The sequence below is a fragment of the Clarias gariepinus genome, chromosome 14, assembly GCF_024256425.1.
Source record: "Clarias gariepinus isolate MV-2021 ecotype Netherlands chromosome 14, CGAR_prim_01v2, whole genome shotgun sequence".
Taxonomy (NCBI): domain Eukaryota; kingdom Metazoa; phylum Chordata; class Actinopteri; order Siluriformes; family Clariidae; genus Clarias; species Clarias gariepinus.
In genome coordinates this window covers 17,959,862-17,972,706 of record NC_071113.1, presented here as the reverse complement: position 1 = coordinate 17,972,706, position 12,845 = coordinate 17,959,862, and the positions used below count along the sequence as shown (strand labels likewise).

At 40.8% G+C, this 12,845-nt stretch overlaps 1 protein-coding gene across 1 annotated transcript in view; it reads right to left on the bottom strand.

The window, feature by feature from the left end:
- Nucleotides 1-12,845, bottom strand: part of ndst2b (N-deacetylase/N-sulfotransferase (heparan glucosaminyl) 2b) — a 55,264-nt gene that overhangs the window by 13,263 nt on the left and 29,156 nt on the right. The window lies entirely within an intron of this gene.

Below are 12,845 nucleotides of genomic sequence, written 5' to 3'. Positions count from 1 at the left end.
TGCTCCACTGAGTCGCTGCACAATCAGTTCGGCCTGGGGAGATGCAACAGTCGGGAGAGGAGAATACCTCCAGAAATATTATCCTAAAATAAAGCAAGACAGCACTCAAATTTCCAATTCAGAGTCCCCCCTGGCTACAACGTTTCTTATGCGCCATTCCTGTGTATCTGTTCCATTCTCTCAGACAGAAACAGGCAGACACACAGGGCTCTGTTACTGGCCCACGGGGAAAGGTCTGTATGAGGGCTAGATGCCATCATCACTCTGAAATGTCTTCCCGGCTTTAGAGATGGAGAGGAGGTGTGAGATGCCCTCTGGTGCAAACAGCATATCCAGGTAATGTGAGGACAGCAAACTGTATAGCTATCAGACAGCCAGGATATCTGGTTTACACACTACACTGCTAGTTCCTGATACACTGCCATTTATAAAGCCATGAGACTGACCTTTAGCGACTTCTACTAATCTCTAGGTACTATATATTTCCGGCTAAATTTCTCACGTTTTAAGCAAACTACATTTCCCATAGGATTGTTTTTACTATGGTATGTACTATAGTTTACTATCTATCCATCCATCCATCTAAGAACCTTGTAGTCCAACTAGGGACTATGAAGGCCAAAGATGATTACCGTTGTATTTATTCCCATTTTACAACCGTGGCAGGACCTCCGTTCGGTTAACACACGCATTATAATTACCCTAACCTGCATCTCTTTGGACTGCGGGAGAAAACCCACCAAGCGTGGGGAGAACATGCAAACTCCATTCACACATATCCAAAGGCAAGAATTGAACACGGACACCGGAGGTGCTACCCACTAAGCCACCATGTCCACAACAGTTTACTATGGCCAACTACCATACATAATATACCATGGTAGTACTGTGTTTCTTCAGATATTACCATTACCAATAGGACATTATAGAGTAATAGGATAGGAACTATTTCACTTGGTACTGTATGGACCACCATACTTGAGAACACCATGATAGTGTTAGGGTAGTGTGTTAGTACTTTGGTATGTACCATAATACTTTGGTGAATTCCGTGGTCTTATTGGGTAGCACAGTGGCACGAAAGATCAGAAGATATCTAATATGGTATGTTTTAACATGCACTATGGTATTTAATTAATGTTACATACATAACATTACGTACATACAAATTATTTACCATGGTAGAGCCATATACCATGGTGCGGCACATATACTTTACTTTATAAGCAATTGAGTACCATTGCAATGGTACTATAAGCCATTGTACAGGTACCATTGTACCTACTGTATGGTACCTACTCCATAGTAACATTTATTATGGGTTATTATGAAGTTTTTATCACATGCTGTTCTAAATATTCCAAAGAGAAAAGACCCAAAAAAAGTATAATATTTGGATTCTGTTTTTTCCATCAGATCATTTTTGCCCTGACTTTTACACATGAGTGTAGGTTTAGCATTGTATACAGTGTTGACGTCAGAAGATCAAACCTGTCACTTTCTGGTCAAACTTTGCATACTTCTGGCGTGTTTTTAATGGTCAGAGAATGACTGTATTAAAAAATATCCAAGAATCACAGCGTTTCTCTTTTACAATCTGTTTCCCTGTCAGCGCAGTGGTGAACACACTTGTACATGTACTAAGGCTACAAGATTTATCAGTGATAAACGTGCTGGAACATGACGGAGCGTCTGCTCATGCTCACAGCGTGGATTCCTGAACGGCTGGCCATAAGCAGCGTGATTATCTGCTGGTTTGGTTGTGCGTGAAGTTCACTCCTGACCCTTAGGTCTAGCTTCCTTGTATCTGGCTGAAGGTCACCCGAGTGTTTGGCCACCATCATGTTTTAACACAAATCTTCCAGTAAATTTTGGGCCTTTAAACCTAACCTCTCTGCAAGCCTTGAACAACTCCTAAACCTTTAGACAGCAGGATTTAACGTGTTCTTTAGATCATTTGAAGTACAGCAAAATGTTTGTACAATGGCAGCATGAGTTTACACACACAGGGGCCCTTTTAAAGGCTGTGAAATATGTTTGGTGGACGCAGAACAGTGTTGTGTCACAGCCCGGACTTGAAAGCTAAATGAAGGGGAAAGATCTTTGCGAATTCATGACCTTAGGTTGTTTTGATTAGAGACAAATTCAGCTCATAATCTTAATTATCACGATGTTATCATTCAATACGTTATTGACTATTTAGCTTTTTGTAATATTAAAAATAGATGTTATATTCCCAACACAGAATATTAACTAGGTTCCATTAGAGTCACCAATTATTTAACTAAATTATACCAATTTAAATAACACATTAAGTCAAGCTATTTTTAATTGCTATGATGTTTTTCTGTAGCTACTTGTTCATTTAATCTCTAATGATTATAAACATCTAATCATTCAGCTTGTTATCAAGTAGTTTACATTCTTATATTATATATCATCGAGGAATTCTTGCCTGTGCAATAACCTGAAATTGTGTGTTATTGGATGTGATTGGAGTGTCTGCGTCTAAGATAAACCCTTACAACAGTCACTATGTAGTTTTTTAAAACAATCAGATCCATCTATTTCAAGATCTGGTTGGACCTTGGATCCAGTTCTTAAGAACATTATTTCTTCGTGAAGTCCCAAAGGTTTAGCCGAGTTAGAGCGATCCTTTGTTTAGGAGGATCACTGGACTCTCCAGGTCTAACCCGGTCTCTAATCCTAACTTTAAGCACCTGATGTCTTAACTGGACAAAAAACCCACTTCACAAATGCTTCTGCATTTTGATCCTGAAGCTCCTTGGAAATTTCATTACTTTTGAACTATCTGTGAATTAAACCGCTCACGAGTTTTGCAAACAGGAGACGTCCAAACTTTTAATGCTCCACTTTACCCTAACACAACCTTACTATAATACAGAAGTCAGAAGATGTCATCCACACACGACAGAGGTTTATTGCTGCCTTTTTATCTTCTGTAAAGCAAAGCTGCTCACAGATAATCTCTCTCATTAAGCAAGAATAAATATTTAACAATGAAGGATTTGGTTTAAATAGCACTTCATTAGCCCGGAGATCAGTCTCTGAGCGGCGCCTATGAAAAGAGAGCCAGGGGTACAAAGGAGGGAAGGAACGGGATGAAAGAACGGTGAGAGTGAGTATTTAGTGTGAAAGAGTACAATGTGTACACAAGAACGGGAGAGGGAGAGAGGGGGAGGTGTTGTGCGGTAGCCTACAGTATTTAAGAGGGTGGGTTGGGGGGTGTAGTGGAGGAAGCAAGACAGGGAGCGGGTGAATTTAACCCAGAGAGTGCAGGCTTTTGGCACTTCCATGCAGGATGTGTTGTCATAATCTGACTCTTAACATCAAAACATTTCCATTTTCCTGGAGAAGAATGACTTTCAGTGCACCTTAGGTCAAGGCTTTTGTTCACTGGAGCCTGCAGCTGCTGCTAACCATGCACACACTATCTTTTTGTCTCAGACTTAATAAGAAGAATTTTAAAGAGATGGATTTAAAACTGCTTAATTGGAATAATGACCAGAAGGGCGTAGGTTCAAACCCCAGCGTCACCCAAACTGCAACTGTTGGGCCATTAAGCAAAGAACTTTAGTCTAACTTTACCTACTCATATGTGTTATGAGATAAAAAGGCGCTACAAATAAGGACATCTTAAATAAGTAAATGTAAAATGAGGAATGTGTGTGTGTGTCTTTGCTCACACCAAATATGACAACTGCAACAAAACATCATGTGACTTAAATGCGATATCAGATTGGAGTTGACCATACCAACAAAAAACACAATTTAACTCGACTATATTTCACAAGGCGGCACAGTTGAGTTGAGTAACACTGTTGCCTTGCGCCGAGTTCAATTCCCCCCGGGTTCGATTCCCCTCTCTATGTGCGTGGAGCATGTTCTCCCCATGCTTGGGGGGTTTCCTCCGGGTACTCCGGTTTCCTCCCACAGTCCAAAGGCATGCAGGTTAGGCTAATTGGCGTGCCCAAATTACTCGTAGAAAGTGGGTGAGTATGTGTGTGTGCGCCCTGCGAATGATTGGCACCCCATCCAGGGTGTACCCCGCCTCGTGCCCTAAGTCTTCTAGAATGAGCAGCAGGCCCCCTGTGACCCTGTATACAGGATAAAGCGGTATGGACAATGAGTAAGTGAGTGAATTAGTGAGAGAAAATTGCACAATGAAAGAGAAACATGTATTATAAATTCATAATAATAAAAAAAAAATCTTGAGAAGCCTTCAGCAGCAGGCAATCATGTGTCTTCATTCCCACTCAACGAACCATCACAGCTATCAGTCAAAGTAAAATGGCCAGCAAAGAGACACCCTAGACTCTTGTCAGGTCCAGTTTGGAGAACACTCTCTCACACACATGCACACACACAAACAGTTATTAAGAGCTGTCACTACCCATTAACCACACATAATACCAGATAGGCTCACTTTGTCTCCCTTCCCTTTTTTACCTTATTCTCTTTTATCATAATCATGAAAAGAATTTAAACACAATTGCATTCTGTCAGTCAACAGTGTACAGAATAAAAAATCAAAAAAAAAAAGAAAAAACATTCTTTCTCAGACATGGGTTCATTGGGGGAAGATGGGGCTGGGATCAATGTGGCCTGTGACTCAAACATCAATCATCAATCATAATGCATGCGGGACATCAATCAAGTGCCCTTTCCACGTAAGGTTTTTTAAATGAGTTTGACGACTGGGGTGACAAAGTGTCAGATATACTGAGAATGAAAGACTGACAGAAGTATAAACACAGGGGGACATGAGAACGATCAGAAAGACAACTACTGTACATTTGTACACCGATAAGCCATAACATCAACAAACACCAGCAAGTGAACTGAACATCATTGATCACCAATTATTTACCAATAAACTGGTGACAATATGTCTCGTCTGTCCAGTCTGATCCCACAGCAAAACCAATGAAGTACAAACTGGTGAATAAAGTCAATGCTGGCCATGATGGAAAGATATCCGAAATCTCATGCACCAAAGTCTGCAGTGTATGGAGTGGAACAGGCAAAGTTTGCTGATCCGGTCTCCAAATTCCCCAGATCCCAGACAAACAAGTCTGATCCATGGAGGCCCCACACAGCACCCCACTGCATCCAATGGATCCAGTGACGCCAGACACCACCGCATCCCAGGCGTCTTGTTGAGCCATGCCCCTGGAGTCAGGCCCAGAGGGCTATGACCCCACAAGACCTCTGAAATCATGCATGAAGGGGACAGAGCTGCTCCAGGGGCTTCAGTAGGACTTACACGATATTGGTTTTAATGTTATGGCGCATTGGTGTATGTACAGTCATAAGTAAAAACACTATCGACTTGCATCTCCAGGTTCAGGGTTCGAGTCCCGCCTCTGGTCTCTGTGCATAGAGTTTGCAAGTTCTCCCCATACTTAAAGGGTTTCCTCCGCTTTCCTCCCACAGGATTCGTGGTTCCCAAATTGCCTGTAGCGTGTGAATGATGTGCGTGTAAGTGTGTGCGCCCTGCAATGGATTGGCACCCTGTCCAGTAATGCCTCCTGGGTCTCCTGGGATAGGTTCCAGGCCCCTCTCGACCCTGTACAGGATAAGCAGTATGGAAGATGAATGAACACGTTGTTGTTGGTCTGAGGATGTATCCAAGCGTTATACTAAGCGTTGTGATGAGATGATTTTTTGTTTGTTTTTACACAAAAACACATAATACAGTACAGTATGTATTGAGTTTCCTGCTTGCATTAATGCTTCGGGCTTTAAAATATCACAAGAGCAAAGTCAATATTCCATGATGATTTGTTGTGTTAATTCCTAATCAAATATAGTGATATAAGCAGTGTTTCGGATTCAAACAGTAAGATAAAAGAGAAGAAAGAGAAGTGTGGAGAAATGTGGGAAAACATGTGAAATAAAAGGGTACGTGGGGAGAAAAAACGCCTTGGGCTTTAGAAGGCTGAGTGAAATTCAGGGTGTCTTTGTGTTCCTGAATGTCACACACTCGACTTTATATCTCCTGACAATAGGGAGGAATGGAGGCCAGTGCTGTGGTGCACCCTGGGTAATTGTTTATGCTCTAACACTATGAGTTCTGCACAGCCTGGGATCCAGAAATAAAAAGAGGAGCCGTTGGCAGTGATGAAAACTACACGAAATGAAGGAATCCGACAGGAAATCCTCTCAAGAACCGCCTAGAATTAAAACTCGCCAAAAAAACTAAGATACACAGGGACCAAATGTGCAACATCGAATACAGGCAAGTGGGGCGTCATCCCTGCTGCGACTGTCACATACAGTCTGTATAAGGATTCCACATACAGTAAGCCATTTCTATATGATTATGTGCTTGTGTTAGTCCTGGAGTTTCACAGGCAATAATGTTTTAGAGAGTTTTAAAGCTCTAGCTTTCGAAGCAAGTATTTTAACAAGCCAAAAAAAAAAAAAAAAAAAAGTCAAGCGTTGCAATTTTTTTTATAATGTTAACAGAGATGAACACAGCCATAAAACATTCACTGTATAATATGCTTCGAGCCGTGCACTCTCAGAGTCCCTTAACCGCATGTGAGAGCTGGGAGCTGCACGTCTAGGAGGGAAAATGATACTCTTACATTCCATTCAAATTCAAATTCCATCTGTGAGGAAACTCGGCGTAACAGCATACCGCAGCTTCTGGACTTATCATGAGATGTGAAAAAGAGTAGACATATAAAAAGTAATGAAGACAGAAAGAAAAGCAGAGAGAGAGAGAGAGAGAGAGAGAGAGAATAGCTCGACCTCAAGTGCTTATATGGACTTTTAATAGAATCATTTTCAAAACTACACCTGAAAGCATCATCCGTCTGTTAGTGCCGGTGCAGAGTGAGATCGATGCCAGAGTTACAAAAAGTGCACTTCATGACAGTTTGATTACAGAAAATGATTTGGCCATAAGCGATTGTTCTCTCCTCTTCATCTAGATGCCAAAGCCTCTGCTTCATTCAAAAAAAAATATTGATTTCCTTTTGAGAGAAAGGGGTGGAGAAAGGTCCAGACTACGACAGTGCTGAATGTTAAGGAGCAGTGGGGAACAGCATGAAACAGGCCCATTATCACCGCTCGGCTACATGTGTGCATTGGGATCTTCGGCCATTGTCTACGACTCTATGAGAATTCAAATCACACTTTTTTTTTTTTAACTGACAATATTTGAAGGTCAGAGCTTTATGAAATCTGAAAATAGGCCTATAATTAAAATGCAGGATTTGGAGTTGTGTAGCGCATCTACGCTGACCGAAATTCTGTTCGAATGACCCTTTAGTTAAACGGTCTGTCTAACGGTAAGCACTAGTTACATGCTCATATTCATTCAATTAATATAAAAGTACTGTGTAAATACTATTTTTAATTTTTAGTGGACAGGAAGTACAGTACAGTAGTACTGTAGCTTGCTGATGCCCAGCTTAGTCCGAATTTTGCATTATTGTCTGTGTGTCTTTTCTTCCCAGGCTTTCCCTGTGACCATTTGCATTTCCTTTAGGTTCTTCTCAAATCTCCTGTTAATAATCATGCAACACAATGTAGTCAGAAACCGCATACAGAATTTATATTAATAGTAACACTAGTGATTAGGGATAACGATAATTTTAATAATTGATTAATCTGTTGATTTTTTTTTTCCAGTTAATCGGATAAAAAAAAATTAAAAAAAAAGGAAAAGAATTAATTTCTTTGAACTAACACAAAAAACATAGACATGTATGCTTTACATCTGCCAAATATATACAGTGGAACCTTGGATTGTGAGCATAATTCGTTCCGGAAGCAGCTCGTATTCAAAACGTAATTTTTAAAAACACACTAACGGAATCACTGCTGTAAAGTAAAAATAAAACAAATAAGCATGCACTTTACCTTTGAAAAGAATCAGTGTTTCTGTGTAGAGCAGAGAGAAGCAGTAGGAGGGGTCTGTGTTTGTGTGTGTGGCACGATGTCCAATGACACACACACACACACACACACAGCAGCCAAAGAGCAGGCTAAGCCTTGAGCAGAGAGAGAACATGGATTTTTAACCTCTAATGAGCCTTGCTTTTACTTTACACACGCGCTGTACACACACGCATACAGACACAAAATAAAAGACATTTTACGTGCACACACACGTGGTCACAGTGTTATAGTAAACAGTACACACGTGCACGGATGGTGATTATACCAGTAAGAGACGAGCACTAAGACCCAGCAGCCTCCGACATGTATCTTTCCTTTACTTCCGCTCGTTTTTTCTTTTTGCTCCGCCCTGTCTGTGAGGCGCTGACCTCTGCTAGCATCAGTGCGCGAGACAGAGTGTGTTCACTCCGCTCCGCGCTTAACTTTTTTTTACGTTTTTTTAAATAATCAAATGTCTCTGATTCTGAAATTATGAATTGATTATTGAATTCGTTGCCAACGCTTTTAGTAATCGATATTTATTGATTTTATCGATTCGTTGTTGCAGCCCTACTTGTGATTCTGTGGTATGATTGACACATTCATTTGAACAAATTTCTGTTTTGTTCTCATGGTGTAGGCTTTTGCAATATCAGCACTTCATCATTTGGATACATTACAAAATGATCAGGCTTACATAAGGAAGATGTCAACTGTTAACCATAAGATAAGTTGTAATTATAAGGTTCTATATGTCCAGTCTGTACTTTTAAGATACTGGCCCATAGGGATGGGAATCACCAGGGAAGACCCAACACTATATCATTATTGATCAGTATTGCAATTCTACAAATATCACAAATTTACATATGCCAGCTCAATAGTATTTTTATTTCGTTACTATTCAGATTTTGTGCTATCTGGCAGTTTGTGACCACTTTAGACCACAACAGCATCCATCACGAGGCAAACTCACATACACACAATTTAGGAACGGCAGTTAGCCTAATCTGCATGTCTTTGGATTGTGGGAGGAAACTAAAGTATCAGGAGGAAACCCACCAGGCACAGGAAAAACATCCAATATCCATGCCCACTGACCTGAGGTGGGAATCGAACCCTTGACCCTGGAGGTGCACGGCCACAGTGATAACCACTAAGCCACCAAATGCAAAGACATAAATTACCAATTAACCTACTCTGCATGTTCATGGACTGTGGGAGGAAGCTGGAATACCCGGAGGAATCCCCCACCAAGCACAAAATAATGCAAAGTCCATGCACACACAGACTGGAGGCAGGAATCGAACCCTTGACCCTGGAGGTGCGAGTCCACTGTTCTAATCACTACACTGGAGATAAAGAAATTGCCACACAAAAGAATCATGATGAACATTAAACTTGTATCATGAGCATTATTTATTGTTATGTTTTTCTATAAGCACATTGATAGGTGACCAAATAAATGAAAAAAATTAAAATAAACAAATAAATGGCACGAGCGGGAGGTCATAGTGACTTTGGAAGAGGGCACATTATTGGTGCAGGGTGGCAGAAGACAGAACAACAGTTGGGAACATTTAGATCAGTAGGAATGACACTGGTAAACAGGGTTGGAAATTGTAGTTGAAAGTGTATATATAATGACTGTGATGCGCATGCCTTAGTGTAATATGTAAGAAAAAAGCAGATGGGCAACTGAACCTGCCAGTACAGGATGTGATCATTCTATTAGCAAGAACAGTGTGGGCACAACTGTGGAAATGGGAGAAGAAGAAAAAAAAAAAAAAGTCATTTAGTCAGATGAGTCATCTTCCACCGTACTTTTGACAAGTGGGTGAGTGCCTGGCACAGGCATGAGTGCATGACTCCTACGGTGAGGGGGTCTGCTGGCTCTATTATTCTGTAGTGGGCATGCATTTTTGCTGGCATGATTCGGGTCCATATATCCTCTTAAGCCCAAATCACACTCAACGTGGACGGATCACTGAGCGCTGTTTGAAGCATGACTCGCACCAGGACTTCACTTATTTCCATAATAAAGTGTTTTAATCCACACTGCATTTAGCGTCACGTGCACATGAGCATAAACATAATCTCGATAGAAATTCATTAAAATCACAAAACCACACTTTTTACATTTTCTATAGCGTTTTTTTTATTTTAAATATTTTAAAAAAGGGTCTAAATGTCCTTTTATTCTACACCAGGTCATACAGTATGTTTCAGACACACTTAAAAAAATGTGCATGTGATGGAAATGTAAGCGACAATAGAGTTCAAAACCTTCATCAATATAGTGAACTAGCCATAATGAAATCTCAATTAAACCCTGAATAGCTACTGTGCGGAGACTAAAGACCCCCCCACGGTGCATGAATAAGTCTAGAGGGAAGAATTGTCAATTAAAAGGGCAGTGCTGAGTGAGCTTTGCTCCCTGTGCTGCAGGCAGGGTCTGCTGAGAGCCGACACAATGTGTCCTCAAGGCATTTTCTTTTCTTTTTTTTTATCAAACCATGTGTCATGAACAAAGGCTCACGGGCACCCCGAGAGACTTTTCAAATTGCGATCTTTTCCAGTGTGAGAAGGCTTTTGCCACAAAGATTAAAGGAAGATACTGGAGGATTGATCACATTATAATACTTTGCTTTTATGTAAGCTATCTTAATAAAAAAAAAGTCTAAGAACTTTGGTTTATAGTGGATTGAAAGTATTGGTCATTTATTCATCTGTACACATTCAAGAAGGAACTTTTCACCAAATATACTTACGGTGCAGAAGTCTGGTGTAACCTCCAATATACTCTCACTCACTCACCGTCTATACCGCTTTATTCAGTATTCAGGGTCGTAAGACTTAGGGCACACGGCGGAGTACACCCCGGCACACACACTCACTCACACACTACGGGCAATTTGGGAACGCCAATTGGACTAACCAGCAGGTCTTTAAACTGTGGGAGGAAACCGGAATACCCGGAGGGAACCCACCAAGCACGGAGAGAACATGCACATATGCAGATAGAGACGGGAACCGAACCCGGACCCTGGAGGTGCAAGGCGACAGTGCTAACCACTACACCATGTGCTGCCCCCTTTCTACTCTATATCACAAAAAAATCACTACAGTCTGCCACATTCCCTATCTACTGTATTGTTATATACCAGTAACATAACACGTGCATGCTGCAGCACCCCATATTATGGGGGACAAGTCATCACCTTCAAAGTGAAAGGAGAAGAACAAAAGCAAAATACCGTCACACCTGTTCTGGTGGAAATGTTAAGTTATGCTGCATTCTGCAGATCTTACATTCAGAGTCAGGATGGCAATAATTAAACAATTCATGCCAAATTCTCTACAGCAACATTAGACCAATAATGTGAGAGCATGTCCTGCAAGATAAATAAAGTGAGAATCTTTATCTTTGTTTTGGAGTTTATGTTTTATGTTATGTTTTGCATGACAATGACTAAAATCATCATTTTGCTCGGTATCCCTTCCCCACAACAGGAGTAACTACTACTATTACTCAGTGCTATAGAGCTTGGGGTATAAGGCCAACAAGAATAACTTCGTACACATGGTTAGGTCGCTATCAGGATTCAAATCTACGGACTACAGGGTGCACAGGTTTCTAATGCGTCTCCAGCGCTGGGTTTAGAGAACTATCCTGGGAATACTGAGTTAAAGATAGAACTTGGATCAGACTCCCGTCCTTGGCAGTTCACCACACACACACAAACACACACACACACACACACACAAACACACAAATTTATACCTTGGGGAAAATTTACAGTAGCCATGTTTTTGGGAGGCAGGAGGAAAGTTTAAAAGCCAGGGAAAACAGATACCAGTAAGTTCATTTTGGATCTATAAAGGTAAATCTTTCATGCCCATGAAGTAATATTAGAAGAGGCTTGAAACAAAACCATTCCCGTGGCTCAAGTCTCTAGGAACTTTTGCAAACTCTCCCACTGCCTCCACTTTATCTCCTGTCACTGATTCCTGTCTGCAGAGAATTTGTTAACAGTGCACACACTGTGCAAAAGGCCAAACAGTCCTGCCCTCCTATTTCACTCTGCGTACACTTGAGTAATGAACCCTGCTGAGACTGGAGGGACATGTTCACAGAGTACAGCTCACTGCCCACTTCTGCAGAAGGCGTATAAACTGGCCGACTTTCACTCGGAGGGTAATAATTATGGAGTCTAGCGTTTTATTTGGTTACTATAACATTTGAAAGAAATTCCTATTGATGCAGAAGTTAAAAGATCTTCACAATTATTCAGGAGTCCAGATCAATTGTCCACTCGTCCTGTTCCATGCACTATTTACTCACTTTAAAAGTGGTGTGATATTAAGGTCAGTATTAAACTTTCCCTTTTAAATTCTAACAGTGCAAATTGAACTAGAGTGAAATGGAGGATGGGAATCACATAAGCGAGGATTGATGCTAACACATTACTGGCATCACAGGAACAGCTTAAGTCTGTCTCCATGACAACACTGAGAAGGGTGCTCCAGGAGGTTCTCCATCTTTTTTTTCTTTCTTTTTTTTTTAAATCAGACATTTAATGTTCCTAAGAAAGGAATGCATACAAAATCAATCTGATGTGTTCAGAATGCCTTCCTTCTCCTTGTTCACATCTTGAGATACCGAAGTCAATTATTAATGTACCTTGTGCTAATGGCCACCATTATCGACACGATAGATATCATCACATCCAAACATCAGAATTTAAGGAGAAAGGTAACTGATGAGAAATCACCCATATGTGAGTGGTAATAATTCTCATGCATGAAATTGTGTACATGCTTTGAACCTTTTTCTAGGAAAAATGGTTAGCTGCGGAATCACACTTTGTGCACATCTGCCAAGGTGCAGATTTTTTTTCTCCTTTTACACTTTATTCTGAACATCTGTC